Here is a 20,923-nt window from a genome sequence, read left to right as displayed (position 1 = left end):
CTCCCAACCAACAGCCATCAGTTGCTCCTCCATATCTCCGAGACCACCTCTGCCCACTTCCCTCGTTCATTCAGTTTTTTAGATTCCAAGGAAAGGTTTACTTTTAAGATAGCACAAATAGTATAAAGATTGACTACAAGTGACAGCAGCTATAAAATTGATTACTTATGGTCTTTCTCCTTTGGCCTCCCAAATGTGCTAGGCCCTCCGTCTTTCCCAACTCCGTCTCTCTACTCTTTTAGTTTCCCATTCCTAAAATCTTGGAGTCATTCTTTACTACTCCCTTCTTCCTTTTCATATTCCATATACTTTCTGTCAGCAAATGCTGTTGGTTCTACCTTCAAAATAGATCCAGAACCTATGTACTCACTACCTCCAGCTGCTATCTCTCTGATCCAAGCCACTAAGGACTTTTGCCTGGGTTACTGAAATAGCCTCCTAACTGGTCTCCTTGACTTTCCTTGTTCATCTACAATATATTCTCAACACAGCAGCCTAAGTGATAATAAAAAGCGGTTCGATCACATCACTCCTCTGTTCAAAACCCTCCAATGGCTCCCCAGCTGCAGCCAGCACGGGCCTCCTTGCTTCTTAGACATGCCAGGACCTCTGCATCTGCAGGTCCCTCTGCCTGTAACATTCCTCCCCAAGAAGGATATCTGCATGACTTGATACCATACTTCTTCCAAGTGCTTACTCAAATATCCCTTTCTTATTTCCAGTGTTCGCATTGCCCTACTTAAAAATTGTAATACCATCCCCTCTCCTCCCTCCCTCATATAATTTTTTTCCTCTTTAGCACTGGTCATCCCATAATTTGACATATAATTTACTATTTATTTTGTTTATTGCCTGTCGCCTGCTCCAGAATGTTTGCTCCAGAAGGGCAAAGGTGTAAGTTTATCTTTTTCACTCTGTACTTCTAGCACCTAGAATGGTGTTTGGCACATAATTGGTACTAAATCAATATTTGCTGAGGGAATGACTGAATATAGCAGAAGGAATTAAAATGTCATACCAATTCCTTTTGCTTTCATATACACACACGAGTCTTTCCCCAAAGGGCTGTGCTGTGGATAAACTATTCCATTTCCTTATCTCAACACAACTGAAATGATACAAAAACCACACCACTTCCTTTTGCTCCTTTCGAGCCCTGATTGTGTCAAGATCCAGCGAAGAAAATTTTCCACTGTTTTCACTGCATATACTCAAGTATGAGACATAAATTCAAAAGGCTTGTATAAGTAAACATCAGTTCCCAAGTGATGCTTAAGGCAAAAAATGGCTTATACTCTCATAGTACCACACAGTTATAGCAAGTTAAATAATTATGGAAATAATCACAGACAAAAAAAAAAAAATAGCAGTCCTTTCTTTGGTACAATGTGGTCTAGCAAAGGAAGCTTCAAAGTACCATCTAAACTCAACTGCAATCTTCCAGGAAGTAGACACAAGGTTCAAAGGTTAACGTTTATATGTAAACTGTAAGTTACCAAAGGCCTGAATAAGGCCAGGGGGTGGTAAAATCAGATGTTAACAATTCTTCCCTGCCAAGCATAAACCACAAACTATAGGAAACTAAACCTTGCAAACCTGTAGGTCTAAGAAAGAACACCCTCAAGATTACAAATTCCTGCTTATTAATGTGAAGCACTTGGAAATCCAGGAAGAATTTCCCCCTTTGTGGATGAAACATCTAGATGTTATTTTCTTTACTCTATGTCAGAACATCTCTTTAGGTTAAAATGTGCTGGTTTAGAAGTATTTTCATGAAGAACTTCTGGGACATGAGATGGACTTAACATTCACTTGTTTGCAATATGCAACACTGCTTTGCATATTGTTAAATTTTCTACAGATGTATAAAAATAGTATCATTCTATATGTATATTTCTATATGTATGTTTTTTTATTATGCTTATTTTTCACTCAATATTGTGAGTGATTTCCATGATGGATACATATAGTTCCTTATAATTCAATTTCATTGTATATAGTGTTCCGTCCTAACAATATCCTAAGCTGTATTTATTTATTCATTCTCCTGTTGATGGACATTTTAGATTTCTTTCATATTTTGGTATTATAAGCAACACTGCAATAAATAAATTTGAAGAGATGCTTCTGTTGTTGTTGCTAGTTGGGCAAATAAACCTGTAGGATAGATTCCCAAAAGTGGGATTCTGGGTCTAACAGTAATTTTCGTAGATATTTTGGTAATTCCCATTGAGATTATATTATACCATTTTGCACTTCCAAATGCACAACACTGATGTAAGAACAACTTTTAAATATTCCTGAAGGACATAAGAATAAACTTTAACATATGTAAAGATTGCATTATACACAGAAAGCCTCAATATCATGCATGTCAATTCTTCCTAAGATAATTACAAATTTAATGATACTCTTTATCGCAGTGTTTCCTTCTATTCTTAGTTTGCTAAGTTTTCATCACAAATGGGGCTGAATTTCATCCAGTGCTTTTTCTTCATCTGTTGATATGATCACAGCTGTGATTCTTCTTCAACGTGTGAATGAATAAATTAATAATAATCCATATTAAGAGCTTTCTTAAAGAGTAAGCCATTTGTGGTGATTTTTAAATATGTCCACAAATTCTTTCATATTCCCCTCTTCGAGAGGTGGAACCTGATTACTTTGAGTGTGGGCTAGGCTGACTCCCTTCTGACAAACAAAATAAAGTGAAAGTGACAAAGGATGACTTGTGAGACTAGGTCTTAAAAAGCAATGCAGCATTGTCCCTGCTCTCATTCTTGGATCAACCACTCTAGGGAAAGCCATTGTGATGGTGTGAGACATTCAAAGAGTTTGTGGAGAGGCCCATAGATGACGAACTGAAGCCTCCTGCCAATAGCCATACAAGTACGCTATCTTGGAAGTGGATCCCACCCCGATCAAGCTTTCAGATGACTGCAGCGCCTGCTGACATCTTAACTACAGTCTCATGAGATATCCTGAGCTAAAACCATCCAATATACTGTGCCTGAATTCCTGTATGTTAAATTAAGATTTTGTTGTTTCAAGTCACTGAGTTTGGGGATAGACTGTTATGTACCAATGATAATTAACAACTATCCTTGAGTTCCTGGGATAAATTCAAATTTGTCATTATTAAATAATAAATAATTTGTCTGGTCTCTGTCCCTGGTTCCTGGGAGGGAACCTCTAAATCCTCGGAATTTCTTGGTAACAGGAATAACTTTGTTTTAGAGGAGCCTCATGGATTATATCTGAGTTTATGCTAATGGATGACTCAGGATGGGAGCTAGTTACCAAAAAGACCATGTGATTAGAGGGCTGGGGCTTTGAGCCAGTCCAATTCCACTGAGGGGATAGGGCTGAAGACTGAGTTCATTCACAAGGCCAACTATTCAATCATGCCTACCTACACAATGAAACTCCAATAAAAACTCTGTATACCATGGCTTGGATAAGCTCCCTTGTTGGTGCACATATCGATGTGCTGGCAAAATGACACACCCTGATTCCAGGGGAGAGGGCATGGAAGCTCCACCTCTGAAACCCTCCCAGACTTCACACTATGCATCTTTTTCATTTGGCTGATCCTAATCTGTATCCTGTCTAATAAAACTATCATCATAAGTATACCTCTTTCTTGAGTTTTGTTGAGTCATTTTTCATGAATTCTCAAAGCTGAGTGGGGCTGTAGGAATTCTTCTGGATTCACAGCCTGGGGACCCCCCCCAAACTTGTGATTGGCATCTCAAATGAGGACAATTTTTGGGGGGACTGTGGCCTTACACCTGTGGAATCTGACGCTAACTCTGGGTAGGTAAAGTCAGAATTGTATTGCAGTACTGTAGGCATGATAATTTTTAAATAACACTACTGGATTTGTTTTGCTAATATTTTGTATATTCATAAGTAAGACTGGCCTATAATTTTTTCTCATATTATCCATGTCTGGTTTTCATATCAAGGTTATCTAGCCACATATAATAAGTTAAGTGACTTTTCTTATTTTGCTATTCTCTGGATCAGGTGGTGAATTTGGACATATCTACCACCTGAACAGTTTGACAGAACTCACCTTCAAAATCATATGGGTCAAGAGCTTATCTGTGAGTATATGGGAGGGGGCAGATCTTACATTATAAATTAAATTTCTCTAATAGTTATCTATTTATTCAAAGTTAATTTTATTTAAAAAAGTTATTTTATTTGAGTTGTAAAATTTATTGGCATGAAGTTATTCAAGGTATTCTTCTATTTTTAAAAAAATCTAACGAGTGGCGCGTTAGTTAACAGCTGGCTTGGGATGCCGGAGGGCTCCAGTTCGAATCCCACATATGAGGGCCAGTGACACTGCCCTCTACAGCTAAGATGCTGAACAACAGCTCAACCTGGAGCTGGGCTGCCATGAGTCGCTAGCAACGGCGTAGGCTGCAGCCCCTGCTGCAGTGGGTTGCCATGGGCTACCGTATGTAGCCAGCAGCCAGCGTGAGCGGCCAGCAGCCGCTGTGAGCGGGGGTCCAGAAGCCGGCAACTGATCTGCCTCGCCTGGGAAGAGCGCAATCATGGTGCCAACTTGGGCCAGTGAAGCAACGTCCTCCACAACTAGACTGAAGAACTAAAGGACAGCAACTTGTCTGTTCTCCTTCCCCCAATTCCCCAGCACTGTTCCCATCCCCCAATTCCCCAATTAAAAACATTAAAAAAAAAATCTCTTCTATACCTGAGGTTATATCCATCTTTACATTTCTAATACTATTTGTGCTTTCTGCGTTTTTCTTGATCAGTCATTCAAATAGTTTTTCTTTATTTTATCAGCCTTTTCAAGAAACCAACTTTTGGCTTTATTAATCCTTTCCATTGAATCTTTAAACATTTTTTTCCCATTAATTTTAAACCCCAATTCTATCTCTTATTAGCTAGAAGCTTGGATAAGTTTCTCTCTGTGCCTTAGTTTTCTCATCTGTAAAGTGAGAAAAATAACAGCACCTATCTTACAGGGTTGGTGTAAAGGTTAAATGAGAAAAACTTTGTAAAGTACATGGAACAGTGCTTGATACATAACAAGTGCTCTACAAGTGTTGGCTTTGGCTTTATCATTTACTTCACTTGACTTTATTTTGTTGTTCTTTTCCTAATTTAAATTAGTTGCTTAACTTATTGATGTTTAATTTTTATTTTTAAATACGAGTACATAAGCCTTCACTGTGTCATACAAGTTTCAATATATCCTAATTTTCTTTATTATTTAGTTCTAAGTATTTTCTGATTTGTATTATCATTTTCTTTTTGACAGTGGGATTTATAGAAGTTACGCTTTTAAACTTCCAAATGTGGGTTTGTTTATACTGTTTGTTATTCATTTTTAACTTAAGTGCATTTGTTGATAGAAAATGTGGTTGACATAATTATTTGAAATGCATTAGAACTTGCTTGCTGTACAGACTAGTTAATGGTCACTTTTAATAAAATGCTAACTTCTAAAACCAAACCTAACTTCCAAAACCAAATGACCTTTTCATGCTCTCTGCTTAGAAAAACCTGTAAATCTTCTCATTTTATAGGATGGAATCAGCAAGATGTAAGCAGCAGTGTTATGATCTGGCCCTGCTGGGCTGATACCATCCTCCCACTACTCCACACCTTCACAGTGATCCAACTATACAGAAATCACGGGAGCCTCTCTATCTTCACAGGCGCTCCCTTTTAGACTTCCATTCCTCTACACATCCCTCATGCCTTTCTCTCTCTTTCACCAGGTTAACTCATTCTTCAAGACCTGATCTGGGATTAGTCTTTGTAAGCAATCCCTGATCAGGCTGAGTGAGGTGTCCCATCTCTGTACTTCCAGTGTCCCCAGAACATGCACCATAACTGCTTCACAGTTCTTAAATAACATCATTCAAAAACTATTTAGTAATTACTGGGTATATGCCACAGACTGATTATACAACAGTAAATATGACAGATGTGATTCCTCTGCTTATAAGGCTTATTTTGTCAGGTGATTTTTTTACTTATCTTTCAGCACTACAATCTCCATTTTCTAGCACATTACTAGGCAAAGCAATAAATGTTTACTAAAAGAATGAAAGGAATAAAAAATACTATTAATTTATTGTTAAGAGAAACTGGGGAGTTTAAGCAATTATAAAATCACATAATATACTCTTAATAGTTCTTTTAAGTACTCTGACGTGTAAAAAGCACCTCCCAGACATTATAGTTATGGCCAGTCACTACTGACCCAACAATGTCTAGCTCAGTACCAGCTCAAGAACTCTGCTCCCATAACATCACTCTCTAGTGATTTCTAGATGCCAGACCAAAGAAATTTAGATGTGAGTCATAAAATGAGGAACCTCAGTATACTCAAAAGCCCTCTTCCCAAAACATATCTGGCTTATTCCATATTTTGAATGACTTTAGCTCTAGGTTTATTAGTTCTTTTCTTAAACTACTGTGGGGTTTTTTTTGTGTGTTTTTTTATGAAATAAGAAATCTAACATGGTCTACATACTTTACATATATTAACTCATTTAATCGTCGCACTAACTTTATGGGGCAAGTATTCTCATTAAGTATAATTTTATAATAAATCTGAAAATCAAGAAGTATTGCATGATTTTTTAGAAAGATATTAAAAAAACAAAATTAACTCAAGAGGGAATAACAGACCAATAACCTGACTATGAAGCAGAGGTCAACGAGCTGGAAATGGGATGAAGGGGAAGGTGGTGGGAGGACAGTGGGCGGGAGGGTGCCAAGGGGGAATTAGACTTTAATGTATACTGCTCAAAATTTTATATAGGAACTCATTCATGTCTTATGTAATCTTTTAAAAACTAAAAAGTTGTTCTAAGATGAGGCTATCAGACCTCCCCTAACCCCTAGCCCGCAAAGGATGGCTAAAGGGAGAGAGGGAGGAAAGGAAGAAAGGAAGAAAAGGTAGAAAGCAGAGGGAGTTTAGAGGAACTGGAATTTCTATCTGAGACACATAGGTTGGAAATTACCTTACAAACAGTTGAAAATATAAGATGGTAGAGCAGGAGAGAAGTTATCAGGATGGAGGATCAAGATATGAATTGAAATGTCGCCATGAAATATGAAAAGATGCTATCATAAATTTTGTTGCATGCTCTCCCCTCAGCATCAAATACAGTTGCAATAACACAAAAACAACCTGAATCTCAAAGCATCCAAACTGGAGAATGATCAAGTAAGTAAGCCAGGAGCATATCCACCAAATTTAAATTAAGAAAAGAGTTGTGTTATCTTAGTTATAAGGAGGGAGTCTGAATTGAGGAGAATGGGAATAAGCTTCCTCTGTCTCCCTTTTGTGACGAGCATAATAACCAAAGAGCTGAGGGCAAAACCTGTAGGGTGTTTCTGAGACCAAGAGTTCTAAGTTTCCCTACGGAATAGAGTAGATATGGGACTAAATTTTTAATGGGGTCCAAGGAGAGACCAATAGTAAAGATACAGCTCAGCATTTCCTCAAGCCTGGAGCTATACTGCTCTGCTGTAATGCAGGGCAGGGCCTCAAGAGGATGCTAGATCTAACAGATTTCAGCAGACCTAGAGGCAACCCTCAGCTGCCACAATGCTAAAGGATCTTGGGAGGGTCTGAAGGCACTGAGGACTCCTCCCAGGGCTTTAAGAGACAGGTCACAATCTGGTGGCTCCTTGGTTATCAGTCCACAGAATAGAAAACATTCTGTCTTCCATGCCTGCTGGTTTGCTACTGAACAACAGATGCCTACAGCCAGAACTAAGTGAGTGCTTAGGGAACCCCAAACCCCCAGGCGTGGGTGTGAAAATATACAATTCATTTAAAGGGAACTCAGCAACCGGAGTGAAGGCTAAGGTTAAAATCAGAACAGGTGGCTTCTATTTAAGCAAAACTAACAAATGAGTTTGGGTGACAGTAGATACCCAGGACACCTAAATGACATCAGTCATTCCAATGAAGGAGAAGAAACTCGTGGATGTCTAAACAAAGGAGCTGCCAAACCAGAAAGTGATGTGAATCTCATCCCCAAAGGCACTGCGGGAGCGTGTCAAAGAGATTACGAACACTATGACAACAAGTACGTCACTGCGAAGACAGGGAACATTCCTGGGGTTTCCATGGTGCTGGCAAGTGACATGCTTTTCAACTACTGCTTTTCTTTTCTTTTCTTACAAGGAACGCAAACATGAAGGCTACACCAGAGCGACTGCCCAGGGCCCAGCGTGAGGGACGCACTCTGAGTCCTCCTCAAGACCTCCTGTGCCTGCACCTTTCCTAGGAGAACTCAGTCTTTGCTGAATCCTTTTATACACTAATTGAGAATTAACACCTAATGAAAGATGGCTGGTACATTTAAAAAATTAAATAAAAAAAAGATGAGACTGGATGATTCAGAAGGCTGCCAGTTTTAGATTAAGACCTGGAGGAGTAGACGTCTTCAGCAGATCAAGCCCCAATGCAGCTGCCCTGATCCTCAGACTCAACAGACTCAAAGGCACTAGAGACATCTGGGATGGACAGAGATGCTGTGTAGATTCCCTGTAAATCCCAGAGGAGAGCTGCAGCACAGACCTCTACACTGTCTGAATCGAGGACATGCCTTCTGTCACACTGTACGAAAAGTGTAGCTCCTGGCATGATACTGAGCCCTAGCATAGAACCCAACCATGGAACATGACCAGAGCTACCCATCACGGTCCACCGAGTCACAAGGTCAGGTGAGGCAGCAATCCAGTGAATGATGGAAATGGTGTGTGTGTAACAAGACCTAGGCAGGTCCAGAGGACACTAGTAAACCACAAGAGGTGGCCCAGAGCCTCACATCACCTACCCCTATCACACTGATGCCTTTACTTCTCACACCAATGACATTATGGTAGGTTTCAGGTATACGATGATAAAAAAAGAAAAACCTGAGCCTGGGTAACAGAGATAAGTAAAAAATGGACTGCTACTGCTCTACAGCCCTACGTGGTTGGCTCTGAAAGACAATGATGAGGTGGAAATTCTCTCAGTGGATACGGTGAGGGGAGAAGAGACCAGAGAAGACAAAACACGGACTACTCAGGAGTGGCAAATGGTATGGCTGATTGGTTAGGGGGGTGGGAGGAGCAAAATTAGAAAATAAAAGACAAGGAATCTGGAGAACAGCCATGGTGATGGCACAAAGTGCCAAACTTTATGTCTTAAGCACCAACAACAGAGGAGGCATTTAACTACATCCCAATTACAGATGGAATGACTTAGTGCACGTCAGCCAGCTCCTGCTCTCAGCCACCTCAATGCGTGACCAACAGGGCCATGAATGGAGAAGCCAGTGACAGAGAGGAAAGCTGTACACAGGTCAACAGCAGGGGCTCCTTCTTATGAAGGTGAGCTAATTACTGCTACTGTGGAAGGCCAACTGTCACAGTGGGTGCAGAACTGACACCCCAAATGTGGGTCTGCCTGCCTGCCACAGAGCACCACCATCCCAAGATGTGTAGAGTAGCTCAAGGGGAACATCAAGTATGGCCTCAGGGGACTGCAGCTTGTTCCACTAACCCTCCTACACCAGAGATTTCTTTTAGCAATTATACCAGTGACCACTTTGAAGGGTCAGTGACAGTGACTTAATGAGACACGGTGACCTAAGTAATAAAATGTGTGGACTACTAGCACAGACACTTGTGGTACCCTGCCACACATCCCCTCATTACAGCTACCTTTTCTCATTGCAGCCACAGTGGACAGTTCCACACACTGTCTGACAGCATCTGACATCCACTGCAAGCCAAAGCACTGTTCTGTTTTGCTCCTCAGGGTTTTCTTAAAGCTAAAGCCTGTTCAGCAGTGTGTAGGTACAACCACACAGAGGCTAGAGTTAAAGCTACAGGAGCAACCCTCAATTAACAAAAGGTGAAAGTCAGTGGATAAATGTCCCAACTGTCCTTTGGTGGGACAACACTGAGGTCCATTCAGGGGGTCCCCAGGGTGATTGAACCCCAGTCGCCCATAGTGATAACAGATTTTATGTCAATTTACTTTTCTCTGTCACATTTTTTCCCATTCGCTCATTTCTGCTGCTTTGGATCACCTCCCAAATAAACTTCTCAGCCATAAGTCCTTCTTCTCTCAAGCTCTGCTTTCAAAGGAACCCAAACTAAAAAGGGGTGCAGCAGGGCTCAAACGGAAGCAACTTAGCTCCACTGTTGGTGCTCTTAACAAGAGTGTGTCGTTGTCTTTTAAAGTAGTAGTATGTGGGATACTAAACATAAGAAGCAACGAACAAGTGTACACACAGCAACATGGAGAGATCACAACAAAATTGTGGACCGGTGATGCCTATTTGCGCCTATACATTACAGCTGTGCAAGACGGATGATGCAAATCTGCGTTTTTTTTGTTTTTTGTTTTTAGCTAAGCCATCCTGCCACCTGTTGGCAGCTCAGTGGCAGCTCAGCTCGGGCAAGGCATCATACTGCTGTTGCTCAGCTCAAACTCTTGAGCGAGCTCTTAACCAACTGAGCCACTCGGCCGGCCTGCAAATCTGCGTTTTTAACATGCGCTTGATTTCCAAGCATTGTACACTTAACTACACAATACATGGAGCCTTAGCGAATGTATTATAAATTTTTAAAGAAACATAATATAAAAGTTGATTTAAATGGTTTAAACCCCGGGAACATGCTTTTAAACAATTTAAATGCCCTGTCCTCAATGTGTTAAATTTCCAGTGTGGAAGAAAACAGTGAAAAAAAGGAAAAGAATATTTGTAGCAAAACCCCAATTAAATCAATTGAATACATACACACACATCAATAACACTGTATGTTCTATAAGGATACACTCACTCAAAAATATATAGCAAACAAATTCGGTGAGAGCAATGGTGGAGCAGACCTGAGGCAACCCTGACAAAATCAGCACAGTGGCTTTGGGCACCAGCGCTCCTGGGCTCCGCCTGGGCGGCGCTGCCCTAGTCATGTGGAAGGTCCTGTGGCCACTTCCCTCCTACTTGCTGGTGTCTGCGTGCTGCTATGCCCTGGGCACTGTGGGCTATCACCTGGCGACTTTAGATGACTTCGAGGATGCTGCCCGCGAGTTGCAGAGCCATACACAGGAGGCCTGAACCAACTTAGCCGGCATGGGGATATGCTTCTGGTACCCTGACCCCATTCGCACCAGGGGGACAGCCCTCCCTTCCATCGCCCATTAAAGAGCAAGTTTACTTTTTTTAAAAATGAATAAATAACGGAGACAAAATAAATCAATGAGGGGCCTCACAAAGAACAAAGAAAGTAATTTTACTGCCATAAAGTGAATGTTGGCTTAACTCAAGTTTCTGAATCATAGTTCAAAATAGAAAACAAAGGGAAGATATTGTTACTACCTTAAATGGAAGAGTCAATATTACTTGTCATAGAGGTTATAAAAATAAATACATAACTATGAAATTTTTAAAAAATTCATCAGTGTACCACCTAAACTCTGAATACTAACAGTAGTACACACTCCACACTTGGGGAAATGTAGTGACTATTCTGAGATAAGAATGGTAGAGGGGATGTTACATACATACATACATACATGAGTACATATTTTATATATATATAATATACACACAAACACATTATTTAAGAGCTAAATGTGAACAGAAGAGTATTCACTTCTTTAAAAAGTGCTCTTCTAAAACAGGCAATACAGTAATACCTTGGTTTGCAAGCATAATTCATTCTGGAAACAAGCTACTCATATTGCAAGACACTGCTCATTTACCACGATAAAATGTACTTGGTTTGCAAGCATAATTCGTTTCAGAAACAAACTATTCATATTGCAAGACATCGCTCGTTTACCAAGTTAAAATGTATTAGAAATGTTTGCTCGTCTTGCAGAACACTCACAAACCACGTTGCTCGTAATCCAAGGTTTACTGTACTTTGCTTTTGTCATAGTCTCTATTTCAATATGCTATGGCTTGAAAACTAATGTTCGAAAATATTTCTTTTTTTTTTTTGTATGGAACGCTTCACGAATTTGCGTGTCATCCTTGCGCAGGGGCCATGCTAATCTTCTCTGTATTGTTCCAATTTTAGTATACGTGCTACCGAAGCGAGCACCAAAAATATTTCTTGTATGTAAACAAATGAAGAGACCAACAATACAGTAGAAAATCAATTTTAATGTTTCTTTAAATTTAGAAAACTCAGATCCAACTGGATTTGTTTGCTGTTTATGATGCCCAACATTATCCCTACTATCCAGATAAAAAATGTGGGCATAATCATTTCTTTCCAATATCTAGTCACAAATCAGTGTTCCTTTTCCTTCACAATACCTATTCCATTTAGTCTTCCTTTTCTATTTCCACTAGTATCCCTCTGATTACCTCATGCTTAACTACTGCTACAATTTTCTAAACTCCCTGACTCCTCACTCCATTTCTCTAATGATTTATGTTCATTCATCACTGCTAGAGTAATGTCCCTAAAATACATTTCCTTTATGTCACACCTCCTACCCTCACCAAGACTTCTACCACACTCCTAAGAAAATATTCATTTTTCTATTAATCAGTTTTTCTAGAAATATCTTTTTTTTTGTTTTTGTTTTTGTTTTGTTTTTAGTTCTTCAGTCTAGTTGTGGAGGATGTTGCTCCACTAGTCCAAGTTAGCACCATCACTGCGCTCTTCCCGGGAAAGGCAGATCAGTCGCTGGCTTCTGGATGGCGGCTCATGGTGGCTTGAAGGCCGCTCACGCTGGCTGCTGGCTACTCACACTGGCTGCTGGCTACACACGGTAGCCCATGGCAACCCACTACAGCAGGGGCTGCAGCCTACGCCGCCGCCGGCGACTCAAGACAACCCAGCTCCAGGTCGAGCTGTTGTTCAGCATCTTAGCTGTTGAGTGCAGTGTCACTGCCCCCCCACCCCCCATATGTGGGATCCGAACCAGGGCCCTCTGGCCTCCCAAGTCAGCTCTTAACCAACGCGCCACTAGGCCGGCCCTAGAAATATCTTTTAGTTCTTTCTTTACCTATCCAAATTTTACTCATCTTTCAAAGTCCAGCTCAAATAACCTCTCCTATGTTCCATTTGTACTTTTCAGAGCTATAGAACACTGACTAAAAGTAATAATTTACTCCTTTGGGATTTATCATATTTACCTAGCAATGTTGGTTATCATTACACACACATACACACACACACACACACACACACACACACACACACACACACACACACACACACCTTACTAATATGACTATCCAGGGGATGGGGACCATGTTCTATTTTCTGATTCTTCCTCTGTGACTTGCTGTTACATACTTTAACAGGGACCAAAAAAAGTAATATCCTGTAGAATAAAAATAAGTGCTCTGAGGGCTTAAACTAGGAAGGAACATATTCTTAGAGTCAAAGGAACAGAGATCAGAAGGAATCTTAGGAATCAACTTGCACTTGAAATTGAGTTTTAAAAGTTTATAGTCCTTCCGTAAGAGAAAAAAAAAGCAGAATAATGTGTGCCAGGAGAAAAAAATAACATAAACAGAGAGGAGAGAAAAATATAGGACAATTTCAAATCATTGGCTGAAGAGTATCGCACATATAGGGGCATAAAAGAAGAAAATTAAACATTTGTTAACAAATGCTTAGATTTCTGATCAAGATGGCAGAATAGCTAAATGCTGTGCTCACCTCCTCTCAGGACCACATCAATTACAACTAAATTACAGAACAACCATCACTGAGAATCGCCTGAAGTGTAGCTGAACTGAAGCCCTACAACTACAGACATACAAGAGAAGCCACCTCGAGACTGGTAGGAGGAGCAGAGACACAGAGTGGACTGGTTGCACACCGGCATGTGACCATTAAAAATCAGGAGGGATATCTCAGCTGCGGAGGTACCTCCCCCACCAGAGGACTGAGGGATCCCAGCCTCACACCAGGCTCCCCAGTCCAGAGTTCTAAAGCCAGGGAGAGAAGTCTCTGCAACTCCTGGCTGCGAAAACCAGTGGAGAGTGTGGCTGAGTGAGCTGGTGGGTGCATGAAGTCCCAGGCGATCCTCTTAAAGGCCCCATGAGCAAACTTGCTCACTGACAGACTCACTCGCTCTGAGCTCTAGCACTGGGGCAGCAAAGCTAAAGGTGCCAGAGACATACTGGGAGAAACTAAATTGTCTGGCTTCAGATTGAGGGCTGGAGGGGGAGCCTTCTCCCTGACGGAGAAGGTGGTGAAAGCCATTGTTTTTTGTTGTGCCGCCCCACCTCCCTGCAAGCAGAGGCAGTCTCCATCTGAGTCTCCATCAAACTGGCCATCACCTTTGGTTTGCCCCGCCCTGATGACTCCCAGAGGCCCCACCACACCCAACTTTCAGGCACACCAACGCTGCTTCCAGTGGTTTTTCCATATAAACATGCCCTGGCTCATGCTGTGGACTTTCCTAAAATTTTTCAAAGGTTCACAATACCTAAACAAACAGCATCTAGCTTCAGCGACTCCCATACCTCTGGCTGAGCAGTCCTAGGCCAGCACTCGCAACAGCTGGTCTCGGTTCATGGCTTGGCCTCATGAGGCACCTTTAAGCCCAGCATGGATGGTGGCCATCTGTAGATTGCTTTGTGGCTCATGCCAGGTGGCCCTGGACAGGGCACCAGCAGTGGCTAAACTTAGCCTGTGGTGGAGCCCCTTCCAGGAGGCCCCAAGGCTGCGCAGCCCTGTCACTAGTTTCGGACCAATCTGGAGCATGACCCAGCTGCTTCTGGGGATGACACACCCAAAGGGCACACTGGGCAGGCACAAGGAACCTGTTAAAGCAAACCTCGCTCTGTAGGATCAGCCCCTGCACCACACTGACCCCGCTGTAGTCACAGCCAGTCCTCACAACCAATCAGCCTGAGAGTCAATCCCTCCCAATGACCTGCAAACATCAACCAAGGCTCAACTACAACAGGAGGGCACACACAACCCACACAAGGGACACACCTGGAACACCCAGGTCTGGTGACCAGGGAGACCGCACCACTCGGTCCCACAGGACACCTACTACATAAGGCCACTTTACTCAGACCAAGAGGCATAGCAGCCCTACTTAATACATAGAAACAAACACAGGCAGGTAGCCAAAATAGGGAGACAAAAAAATATGTGCCAAATAAAAGAACAGAACAAAGCTCCAGGAAAAGAACTAAACAAAATGGAGATAAGCAGTCTACCAGATGCAGAGTTCAAAATACTGGTAAAAAGGATGATCAATGATCTCAGGGAGAATTTCAACAGAGAGAGAAGAAACATAAAAATGAAGAGAGAAAACAAAAAAACCAGTCAGAAATAAAGAATACAATAACTGAAATGAAGAATATATTAAAGACAATCAACAGTAGATTAGATGAAGCAGATGATCGAATCAGTGATTTAGAAGATAAGGTAGCAGAAAACACCCGATCAGAACAGCAAAAAGAAAAAAGAATCCAAAGAAATGAGGATAGTTTAAGGGGCCTTTGGGAAAACATAAAGTGGAATTAAAAATCTATTTGGAGAAATAATGACAAAAAATTTCCCTGGCCTCGTGAAATAAACAGGTATGGATATACAAAGACCAGGAAGTGCTGAGTCGCAAACAAGATGAACCCAAAGAGGCCCACACCAAGACACATCAGAATTAGACTGCCGAAAGTTAAAGACAAAGAGAGAATTTTAAAAGCAAGAGAAAAGGAGTTAGTTATACACAAGGGAGCTCCCATAAGACAATCAGCTGATTTCTCAACAGAAACTTTGCAGACCAGAAGGGACTGGCATGAAATATTCAAGGTGATGAAAAAGACCTACAACCAGTTACTCTACCCAGCAAAGCTATCATTTAGAATCAAAAAACAGATAAAGAGCTTGCCAGACAAGAAAAACCTAAAGGAGTTCATCACCACCAAATCAGGATTACAACAAATGTTAGAGGGACTTCTTTAAGAAGAAGAAAACAAAGGAGATAAAAAATATAAATAACAAAATGGCAATAACTATGTATCAACAATTACTTTAAATGTAAATGGATTAAATGCTCCAATCAAAACATAGGGTGGCTGAATGGATAAGGAAACAAGACCCTTACATATGCTGCCTACAAGAGACTCATTTCAAATCGAAAGGCACAAACACTGAAAGCGAAGAAATGGGAAAAAGATATTTCATGAAAATGGTAACAAAACCAAAAAAAAAAACAAAACAAAAAAACACCTGAGGTAGTAATACTTATACCAGACAAAATAGACTTTAAAACAAAGGCTATAACAAGAGACAAAGAAGAACCCAGTGATCCCACCTCTGGGTATTTATCTGAAAAAACCCAACATGCTACTTCAAGGGGATATGTGCATCCATATGTTCACTGCAGCATTGTTTACAATAGCCAAGATGTGGAGGCAGCCTGGGTGTCCGTTGATAGAAGAATAGATAAAGAGGAGGTGGTACATATATACAATGGAATATTGCTCAGCCATGGAAGAGAATGGGTACTTGCCATCTGTGGCAGCATGGATGGACATGGAGGGTGTTGTGCTGAGTGGACTATGTAAGATAAAGACAGATGCAGTGTGATTTCTTTTATATGTGGAATCTAATGAACAAAATAAAGAAACAAATAAAACAGAAATAAACTCATTGACAGAGAGAATATTCTGATGGTTGCCAGACGGGAGGGGAGTTCGGCGGGTGGGTGAAAAAGGGGAAGGGATTAAGAAATACAAATTGAATGGGCATGCAGGGAATTGCATAAGGAATATAGTCAATAATATTATAATAACTATGTACGGTGTCAGGTGGGTACTTGATTTTTCAGGGTGATAGATGGGAGGGGGTAGGCGGGATATGGGGAAAAAGGGGAAGGCATTGAGAAGTACAAATTGATAGTTACAAAATAGTCATGGGATATAAAGCATAGAAAATATAGTCAATAATATTGTAATAACTATGTATAGTGCCAGGTGGGTACTAGATTAGTCAGGAGGATCACTTATTGAATTATATAAATGTCTAACCACTATGCTGTATACCTGAAATTAATATAAAATATTCAATGTCAAATAAATAAATATAAAAAAATAACCTATGCTTAAAGGTTTTTATAATTTTAGGTACTTTGATCCCTATCTTAATCAAGAGCCTCATTATTTTTTGCTTGAAACAATTAAGAGCATCCTAATTGTCTCTCTGCCTTTGGTATCTCCCCCTTACCAACTGTCATTATATCACTGCCAGATTAATTTTAACAGAATAAAATTGTAATCTAAAATACCTGTTAAAATTTTTCAAAGACAGCAACCACTCACAAAATAAAATCTAAACACCTAACCATGTCATCCGGTGCCCTTCACAATCAAGATCTCTTCCAACCTTGTCCCTCAAACCCTTTCTTATGTCATGAATTCAAACCATACAAAATGATTTCTTTTGGCTTTTGTACATTCTATACATTTCAAGCTTCCCCTGCTTATGCTGGGCTCTGTGCACAAAATTCTCTTGCCTCCCCAATTCCCCTTAACAACCTTCTACTCATCCTTTAAGACTCTACTCAAATGTCAGTTTCTATGTGAAGCCTCCATGATAATTCTCTTCTCTAACAATGTTGGTGGAACTATTCTAGGTGATGCCAATACATTTTTTCAATCTCGTATAGCACTTTCCAAACTGCACTTGAATTAACTGTGTATATTCATCTCTAAACATATTCTTTGGAAGCAAAGCAAGAAACGTTTTTGTATTCTCAATGCCTAACATGGTGCCTGGCACAGAGTAGGTGTTTAGTAAGTAAGTATTTAAAGGGTGAAAGAAATGGATGGATGCCGGCAAAAGTGTCACTCACTTAATGCTATTCTGTTTAGAGGCTTTAATATTAGAGGCGTTTGTCCTTACTTTGGCAGGTTGACAAAGAGGCACTAACAACACATGCAGAATTATCTTTTAGAAAATTTAAGCTGGCAGCAACACGTAGAGGGAAATGGAGTTCAGACAGGAACAAAGACAGGAGTGTCTTGCAATATTTCAGGTGAAATGTAATATAAAGGACCTGAACTTGGATGGTGATAGGGGGATTAGAAAAGAGATGATGAAAACATTCATGATACATTAGAGAGGTAAAACTGATAGGACCTGATCTCTGACTAAGGGTAGGAAAGAAAAGACGAGAAATCAGGTTCAACACAGACTTTAAGTTTGGGTGACAAAGAGGCAGTAACAGAAGTGGGAATATTGGGTATGAAGCAAGCAGCTGAAAATATGGTCTGAAGCTTAGAGAAAGTGTCAGAAATGAGATGTAAGGTTGAGAAAGATCATTTCAGAGGTAGCTGTTGAAATCATGAGATTGGAAAAGCCAAAGGAAAAAAGGGAAGGAGGAGAAAGCAAAGAAATCATGGAGGAGTAATTTAAAAAGTAGAATTAGAAGAGCACAGGGTGACAGAAACCAAGAGAATATCAAAAAAGGAAAAATGGCAACTACTGCAGTGATCAAAGAGTATGAAGCCTAATAAAAGACAATTAGAAAGTCATGAGTGGTTTTCAAAAGAGAAAATACAGCAGTTTGGCAGGGGAAGAAAAGAGATGCTGTAAGGAAACAGAAGCAGTGAGCAAAGCCGACTATTCTGTAGGAAAAAGTATAGACCACTTCTTTTTTAAACTGTAGATCCCTGAAGAATTCAAACCTTTTACCCGATAATTTGAGTCTGTACATGGATATGAAAATAATGAATGTGATTCCTCTGTACATATTGTCTTAGCATGGCTTTCTCGCCCCTATCCTTGGTCTTACTGCAGTTCCTACTTCTTTAAATAAATTCTCTGTCTCCAAAGACCTATTATTCTAAGATAATTTTATTCTAAATTCTAAAAAGTGTGAATGTTTCAGAATAATATAAACATTCATTTTAATATAATCTTCCATTCTGAATGCTGCTTAGTCATCTTCAGAAGGAAGAAATAAATATATACATCATTTAATGCTCATTTTCTATAATTAGAGTACAGAAATTGTTATTAGTTAATAAACAAACACTTGTTACTCCTGAAGAGGTTCAACATTATTAGGAAAGATGAATATATTAGAACTACTTATGATTCATAAGGAAGGTGATTAAAGAAACTAAAGTTAAAGTTTTAACAATGATTTAGAAGAACTATTTTCAATTGTTAAGAAATGAGAATTTCCACAGTATCCTAATTATTTTCTTAAAAGTCTTTCCCTGGGCCGGCCGAGTGGCGCGATGGTTAAGAACTCGCTTGGGATGCCAGAGGGCCCCGGTTCGGATCCCACATATGAGGGCCAGTGACACGGCACTTTTCCCCCCAATTTCCCTAAAAAATAAAAATAAAAAAAAAAAAAAGTCTTTCCCTTACCTCAGAGATGTGGCTAGATAAAAGTGGACTTCCAAGTTTCTCCAAACAGCTTTGATCTATGCTTCCATCTCATGAATTCCAAGACAGTATTAAACTGATGCATATTTCCACAAATCTGTTTAAGGAAAAAAACTTATTTCAGACTGAAAGAACAATTATTTGTCAGAATAACAAATGTAGAATACTAAAAATTTATAATGTGTAAAAACTATTTTCAATGTAAAGTCAGTGAAAAGTAGTACAGTATTTTAGAAACTTATCAGTTTACCATTTTCCCAACCTGTGTCCAAACAAATTTCCCATTTTGGGTATTTTCAACTTTACAAAGGTAATAGTAGTTCTGTGGAAAAAATTACTCATATGTAAAATACTGTATTAGCTCAGGCTTTAAAAAAAAATCACATCTCAAATTAAAAAAACAGGAACAGCTAGAAACAGCACTAAAGTGTACAATTCTACAACATTTAGATTCCTACTCATGCAAAAATATATTTGAACACCCAGCTAGTATCCTTATTTTTACTTTTTATCACAAAATCTCAATAAGCAGATTTAATATCAGTCAAACTTCTACCTAGAATGTTAAGAATTGTGAGGGTCAAGAATGAACTGCACTGCTTGGTCTAAGTTCGTAGGACAGGTTTCAACTACATTACCACGGCCATTAGTACCCTCCTGCATTAAGAGGCAATGTTTATAAATCTAAAGGTTGGAAACCATTAACAATTTTAATTTACTTAAAGATCGGTACGCTCTTTACTTAGAGAGCTTAAAAATAATTTCTTCAACTGTGTCTTTTAACTGAAACTTCAAATGGCAGAGTATTCTGTTTCATATTTTAAAATGAACAAGTTTAAGCTGTATGAACATTACCTATGTCCTGTTGCAAGGTCAAAGTACCTTTGTCTTCAAGTGCATTTAGAAGTATCATGTGTGTCACACTGAGGTTCAGTAGTCTTGGCAATAATGACTAAATTCATGTAAACTGGGGCAAGCTGAAATGGTCTAGCATATCAGATAGTGGTCTTTCTTAAAGTCAGGAGTCACCACTCAGCAGACAGGCTGCCATAGGACCATGCTAAATCGTTCATGGTCCAACTAGAGATAGACTGAACCTGAAAGTAATTAGTAACACTTTGTCTGAATTTAGGAGCCTTTAAAAGGCTCCTCCAATGCACTAGTAACCTACAACTTAACCAGGTTCCTAACATTTTTCAGGGTACTCATATGCCTATAAAACTCAGACCACCACTCAGAGAAAGGAGGGAGGGCAGGGATGGAGAGTTGGTGTTTGGTTGTTTTTTGGGGTTTTTTTCTGAGACGCTCATAGTCTTAAAATTTTCCCTTATATTAACCAAAAAATTAACACATTGTGTTTCCATTTTTGATATAGCATAAAGATTTTCTCCTAAAGCCATTCTTTGCCAACAACTCCTTTCTTCCCTAAGGGTATGTGTGGAAGGCAATCAGATTAACCTATTCTCATCAAAGTGACTACATTTAAAAATATTGGGTTGTCGGAAAAGTCATGATGTATTTTTCTATG

General features: G+C 39.8%; 1 protein-coding gene across 1 annotated transcript in view; it reads right to left on the bottom strand.

Moving 5' to 3' along the window:
• Nucleotides 1–20,923, bottom strand: part of BMPR1A (bone morphogenetic protein receptor type 1A) — a 154,894-nt gene that overhangs the window by 52,736 nt on the left and 81,235 nt on the right. Inside the window, exon 2 of the mRNA XM_019660476.1 lies at nt 19,378–19,492. The gene's annotated coding sequence lies outside the window, so the exon portion shown is untranslated. The remainder of the gene's footprint in view (nt 1–19,377; nt 19,493–20,923) is intronic.

This window comes from Hipposideros armiger, unplaced genomic scaffold (assembly GCF_001890085.2).
Source record: "Hipposideros armiger isolate ML-2016 unplaced genomic scaffold, ASM189008v1 scaffold_319, whole genome shotgun sequence".
In the NCBI taxonomy this organism is placed as follows: domain Eukaryota; kingdom Metazoa; phylum Chordata; class Mammalia; order Chiroptera; family Hipposideridae; genus Hipposideros; species Hipposideros armiger.
The sequence above is the reverse complement of the archived record's forward strand: the minus strand, read 5'-3'. Positions and strand labels throughout refer to the sequence as shown.